Source organism: Octodon degus, unplaced genomic scaffold, assembly GCF_000260255.1.
Source record: "Octodon degus isolate 3935 unplaced genomic scaffold, OctDeg1.0 scaffold00026, whole genome shotgun sequence".
Classification (NCBI taxonomy): Eukaryota; Metazoa; Chordata; class Mammalia; order Rodentia; family Octodontidae; genus Octodon; species Octodon degus.
In genome coordinates, this window is record NW_004524602.1 from 18,703,545 (window position 1) to 18,710,084 (window position 6,540).

Consider the following 6,540-nt stretch of genomic DNA (forward strand, 5'->3'; position numbering starts at 1 on the left):
CCATGTCCTGGGGGCGTGGAGGGCGGTGGCCGAGGCCCTCATGGCCCCTGTCCTCCCCCGCTCGGGCTGCCCACAGCCCCTGCATTTTCTTTCACCAGGCCAGGGAGATAGTTCAGCGGTGTGAGTGCCCGCCCGGCACGTGCAAGGCTCCAAGTGTGATCCCCGTAGTGGAAGAGGCGCATACGTAGATAAAAGTATTTCTTTCGCTGTGTCCTTTCCAGGAAGACACCCTAAGTGTACCTTGTGCTTTTCGGGGCTGGTGATTGATACGGGTGTCTCTGTAGCACACAGACTGCTTTTATTATTATTATTATTATTATTATTATTATTATTATTCTTTTGTGACCCTCTTTTTTGGCTAGACTGAATGTTTTCCTTCCTCAGCTTATTTTTCCTTTTACTTTGGCAGTTATACCATATACTCTATTTCTTTTTCTTTTTAAATCTTTATTTCCAACAAATACATTGCAGGAGAGAAGAAGGGAAGCGTTCGCCAGGCAGTGTGGCTGGATGACATGACGCTCTTTGATTTTGTTATTTTTTTATTTTGGTATTGGGAATCGAGCTCAAGACCTTGCGCTTGCCAGGCAGGCGCTGTGCCGCCGAGCCGTCTCCCGGCCCTGATTTTGGTTTTTGTTCGTGCCCCCTCACATCTGCTTATCAGTGCGTGCTCGTTTTACGGATTTCTGGGTTCGCTCCGGCAGACCACAGGTGCGCGCCGCGTCGTCTCGGGTCACGCTCACGTCGTCTCGCCCGCTGCCCACTCCCAGTCTCGCAGCTTTGGGGCTCCAGCGTTCTGTTTCGACCGTGTCCATCTCCCCCATGACCTGCCGGCCCTTAAGTCTGTCCTTCTTCTCTTCCTCTTATCTAATTATCCAATTTTTATTCTTTTAGTAATAGCCCTAAATATTTCAACAGACAAATTTTACTTAAGAGGTTTTAGAGTATTTGAACTCTGCTAACCTTTCCTTATAAACAATAAGACTCAGTTCTCTCATTCTGTATTTTATTAACAAAACAAACCAAGTATCATTATATATTCGGATTCAGTCAGTGCTACGTAGGAAGTTCAGCCCCTCTTCCTCCCTTGCATTAGGAATTCCTCTAGTAAGAGGCTGTTGGTGGGAGACTTGCGAGGTGTTTCTTATCTGAAAATATAGTTATTTAATTTTTGTCATTATTTGTCAAGTACACTTCCGCTGAGTATACAATTCCCAGTTGACATTTCAATATTCCGGCTTCTCGGTGCAGTGGAGAAGCTAGCGCAGCCTCTGCCTGCTGCTGAGGACTGCTCCTTCTGGCTGCTTGAATCTGGGTTTGTGTGGGATGCCTCATGCTTATGTGAGGGTATGGGGCTAGATTTAGGGTTTATGTATTGTGTTCACAATGCATTAGTCCTCTGGAAGACAAAGATGTGGCACTTTCTTTCTTTTTTAAGATAGAAGTCTTTTGATTTTTATTTTTACTAGTGCATGTTTTTAGTACATAATGATTACATTCATTATGGGAAGATTGAGGTTTTTTTTTTTTTTTTTTTTTGTGGTACCAGGGATCGAACTCAGGACCTTGTGCTTGCCAGGCAAGCACTTATTCCACTGGGCTGTCTCCTCAACCACCGCGATTCTTTTGTCAAGTTGGAAATTGGCGCAGCTCGCCTTCGCCTTCCCGCCTGTCTTCTGTCCCCAAGGTCAGGGCTCCTGTCAGACCTTTGGAGCCTTCGCTCTTCAGCTCTGTCATGTACATTCTGTCTCTGGCTTTTGTACTCTGTTCAGACCTATCTTTTCCTTTACTTCTTCAGCTCTGACTATAATCTACTGTCTAAATCCCAACACAGCAGGGAGCTTTCTTTTGAATTTCAACAAATGTATTTCTGCATTTCTAAAAGTTTTTATTGATTCCTTTATAGTTTTTCTTGTCTTTACAGAGTCAGTGCTTTGACTATATTTTTATTTGAAAAAATATTTTAGAAGTGTTATATCCTTATAATCCCAGCAGTTGGGAGGCTGAGGCAGGAGGGCTGTTACGAGTTCAAGGCCAGACCGTGTTGTACAGTAAGATCTGGTTTCAAAAAAGAAAGGCCACCTCATGTACTTCAGACACGTTTGCCTTCTATTCTGGGCTGCTACGCTTTATTGTGAAGCTGCAAAAGCAAAAAGCAATCTGAGTGCTGCGAACTTTTAGGCTGGCACTCACTCACAATACCTTGTTCCTTTAAATATCCTTATTTTTATTATTAGCTTTGTTTCTTGAAGTCTGAACACTGGAATTTTTTTAAGCCTAAATTGAAATTGAATTTCTTTGTGAGGTTTGTTTCAGTGTCTGATGGATGTTTAGAGTGCTGTCAAACTAAGCCCAATTTAAAGAAAAATGGTGGCTGTATGTTTAGAACCATTCGGAGTCTGTCGCTGAACTTACTTGTAGGGAGGTTTGTAGTTTTCAATTCATCAAGAACAAGTTATGCTTTGGCCTCCTCTAGAGCTGAGACTGAGGTAAGTTTTCTTGTAACCTTCCTTTGTGGACAGACTGTTCTCTAGCTTGTTCTCTGAGGATGCTGCTGTCTTAAGATTATTTTGTTCATGGAGCCCAGTGGACACGTTGCCCTCCTCGAGACAGACGCTTGGCTTTCTTCAGTGCTCTTCATCTGATCGTATTGGTTGTGTTTTGCTTTTGAAGCAGAGTCTCTCCATATAGTTCAGGCTGGTGTTGAACTCACTATGTAGCATGGGCTAGCTGGCAGCTTGCAGTGATCCTCCTGCCTCGGCCTCCTGAGGTCTGAGACTACAGACATGTGTCACCGTGCCAGGCTTCGATGCCCCGCCAAGCCAAAGCTCCAGGCTGTGCCATCACAGGTTGACAGGTGCCCCAGGCGGGACAGGCTTTGGGACTCATACTACTCTGTTTACTTCCCATTTTCTTGCTCATGTTGGCTCTGAGGGATTTCTCTTGCATTCCTGGTGTTTCCAAATTTTCCCCTAAGAGCTTACCTAGAATCCTTAAGGTGGGGTTTTTGTTATTGTTTTTTTTTTTTTGAACCGGGGATTGAACTCAGGCCCTTGTGCTTGCCAGGGAAGGCTTACTGCTTATTCCACTGAGCCATCTCCCCGGCCCTCTTAAAGTGTTTTGTACTGGACATTTTGCATTTTTCCTATCTAGTCTTCCAAAAACTATAATTTCATATTGCTTTGGAATAAGAATAATTTGTGCCACACTTAAGTTTTCTCCTACTCTGAAGTAGCTGGGCTTCTGTTTTTCTGTGTGAAGCGTGACAGCTGCATGAACATCATGGCTTTTTGTTTGTTGTTTTTCCTTAAGGCAGTTTCTGCGTAGGATTTCTGGGTCAAAGGAAAAGTTAGGATTGACTTCACACTAGGAAGTGGAATTGAGCTGACCTGGATGTAGGAGGTGAAGCAGCGGGAGGGACACAGAAGAAGCTGGAGCTATTGGGGAGGTACGTGGGTAGACGGTGATGTCATTGGCTAAGATTGGGAGTAGAGGTGAGGGTGGGTGTCTGCGTGGGGAACAACAACTGTGGTTTGCACACAGTGCATCTGAGAGCTCACACAGGTAGAGAAGGTGCTCGTAGGCAGTGGGGAATACAGGGCACAGCCTCAGGGTAGGGGTTCGTGCTGTAGAGACAGGTCTGGGATTCACAAAGTTGGGGGCCCTCATGTCCCTGCGATTCTTCAGTGGTGTTTTCAGAGGGCTGTGTGTTACTTGAATTAATTTTTATAGCAACACTCTATTTCCACCATTATCTGGGTTATGTGGATGACTACCCTCATCGGTGAGTGTTGCCAGCCACTCTGGTATCTGTATCACCTCACTGGGGCCAAGGATCACAGAGCCAGGCTTAGTGTGTGAATGACACAAGCAGGTCAAGTGTTGCTGGGTGCCAGGCCATGAGAAGGAGGGTTTAGTCATCAGTGTAGAGTGCAGAGGCAGGAGGACTGGCTCTCCACAAGGAAACCTGTCCTGTTCAGGGAGACAGAGCCTGTGCTCTGAGCACCCACTCCTACACTCACAGTGCAAGTTGGAAATTCCATTGAAAATCATGTGACTATCTACACAGATTATTAGGGTTTTAGATTTTTAGTTTTATTTGCATTCATTTTACAGTCTTCAGTTGTAAAGTTGTATAAGGACAATAAAAATTTTATATTTTTTATATTTAAGTAATTGATATTGTTGTAAAATAATTTCATTAAATATTGAAAACCTAGGAGTGCTTGTCCTTTCAATGGCACCCGTGTGTTACGCAAGCTGTGTGTGAGGGCTGAGGGGCAAAGGGTTTGCTGCGTGTGGTAAACAATCTTAGCCCAGACATTTCAGCTGGTCAGTGAGGTTTTTGAAGCTGAAGAAATAAATTGGAGTTTAAAATGTAGAAACTTAAGTTTGGCTATAATGAAAAGAAAGGCAATAATGTTTTTGGATGTGGAATGAGGTCACTATAAATGTAAGTAAAGAAACAGTTCATGTGCTAAATACAAGAGCTAAATAGATTTCAAGTCTCAGGAGCTGCTATGCACCAGTAATGATCTAGCTGATCCAGGGAACAGTTCCATTCAGAATAGCGAAGAAGGGTCCAGGGAGACAGCTCCATGGAGTAAGCGCTTGACCGGCAAGTGCAAGGACTTGAGTTTGATCCCTGGTACAAAAAAAAAAAAAAAAGCAAAGAAATAAAAACAAATCAAAACCCAAGGATCAATCTAACCAAGGAGCAGAATATCAAAGAAAGAAACTGAAGACACAAGAAGATGGAAAGTCTCTCCTATATTTATGGGTTGGCAGAAGTAATACTATAAAAATGGTAATATTTGCAAGTATGATCTACAAACTTAATTCAAGTCCCATAAAAATTCCAATGACATTGTTCAGAAAACAAACAAACAAAAAAAAAGAAATCCTAAAATTCATATGAACCACAAATGACCCAGAATAATCAAGGCAATCCTACACACACACACACACACACACACACACACACACGCATGCACACACGCGCACACACACACACACACTAAGGCTGGAAGCATCAGCATGCCTATTTACAAATTATTCTACGAAGCTCTGGTAACAAAATAGCATGGTGTGGACACAAAAATAGGCATATATCCAATGGAATAGAATCAAAGACACAGAAACAAGCCCATGCAGCTACGGGCATCTGATTTTTGACCAAGGAGCCGAAAGCATATGTAGGAGAAAAGACAGCCACTTGACAAATGGTGCTGGCAGAACTGGGTATCCAGCACAGAGGATTGAAATTAGCTTATTCTCACCTTGTACAAAAATCAATTCAAAATAAATGAAAGGGGTTGGCCAGCTAGCTCAGCGGATTAAAGCTCCTGCTTAGGACGACACAGGGACCAGGTCCCACCCATGGTGCTGTTCCGGCCCCGCACCCAGGGGGCACTGAGAAGGGGAATCTTTTGTTGCAGTGCCAGGGATTGAACTCAGGACCTTGTGCTTGCTAGGCAAGCACTTACTCTACAGAGCTATCTTCTTCTCCCCGACACTGGGTGTCGAGATGCATGTCTATAATCCCAGTGCTTGGGAGGCTGAAAACAGTAGGATCACTATGAGTCTGATCTGGGTAGCAAGACCCTGTAGACACCACTAAATACAAAAAAAGAAAAGGACAAAATAGGTCAGATAGAAGACCAGAACCTGCTATAAGGAAACGTGCATAGGTGCATGTGAAGTCTTTCTCAGCAGCACACTAATAGCACAGGATATAATAGTAAGAGCAATGAATGGGACTACCTCAAAGTGAAAATTCCTGCACAGTGTTCAAGGTCACCTGGACTACCCAGCAGGACCCTGTCTTGAAAACCAAAAACCAAAAAGCAAACAAAAACAAAAATAAAAATATTAGGCACAGTGAAGGAAAGCCCAGCCTACCGAAAGGGAGAAAATCTTTGGCAGTCACTCTTCTGATAGAGAGTTAATATCTAGAACATGTGAAGAACTCATAAAAACACAAAAATAATAAATAATTGAATCAATGAGTGGGGGAGAAGTGAGTTGAAAAGATACTTTTCATAAGAAGCATTACAAGTTGGGCTCGGTGTGCCTGCCTGCAACCCCAGCACTCGTGAGGCTGAGGCGGGAGGGCGGCCACTGCAAGGCTAGCCTGGGCGGCACTGTGTGTTCAAGGGCAACCTGAAGTACACAATGAGACCTTGTCTGAGTAAGCAGGAAAAAAAGCCAATCTGTATATGAAAGAATGCTTGATGTCTTTAGCCATCATGAAACAGCAAATTAATCAAAACTACATTGAGAGTCCATCTTATCCCAGTCAGGAGGACTACTAAGAATACAAAATAATAATAATAACAATAATCTGAGCCTGATGACACACACCTGTAATTCTTGAAGTCTGGGATGCCGAGGCAAGAGAATCACAAGTTTAAGCCCAGCCTGAGCAACAGCCCAGCCCCACACCGACCTCCCCATACTGGGAAAGATAAGGGATGGGCAGGACGGGCGCTCTGCACGGCTGGTGGAATGCCAATGAGTACAACCCCTACGGAAATCTCC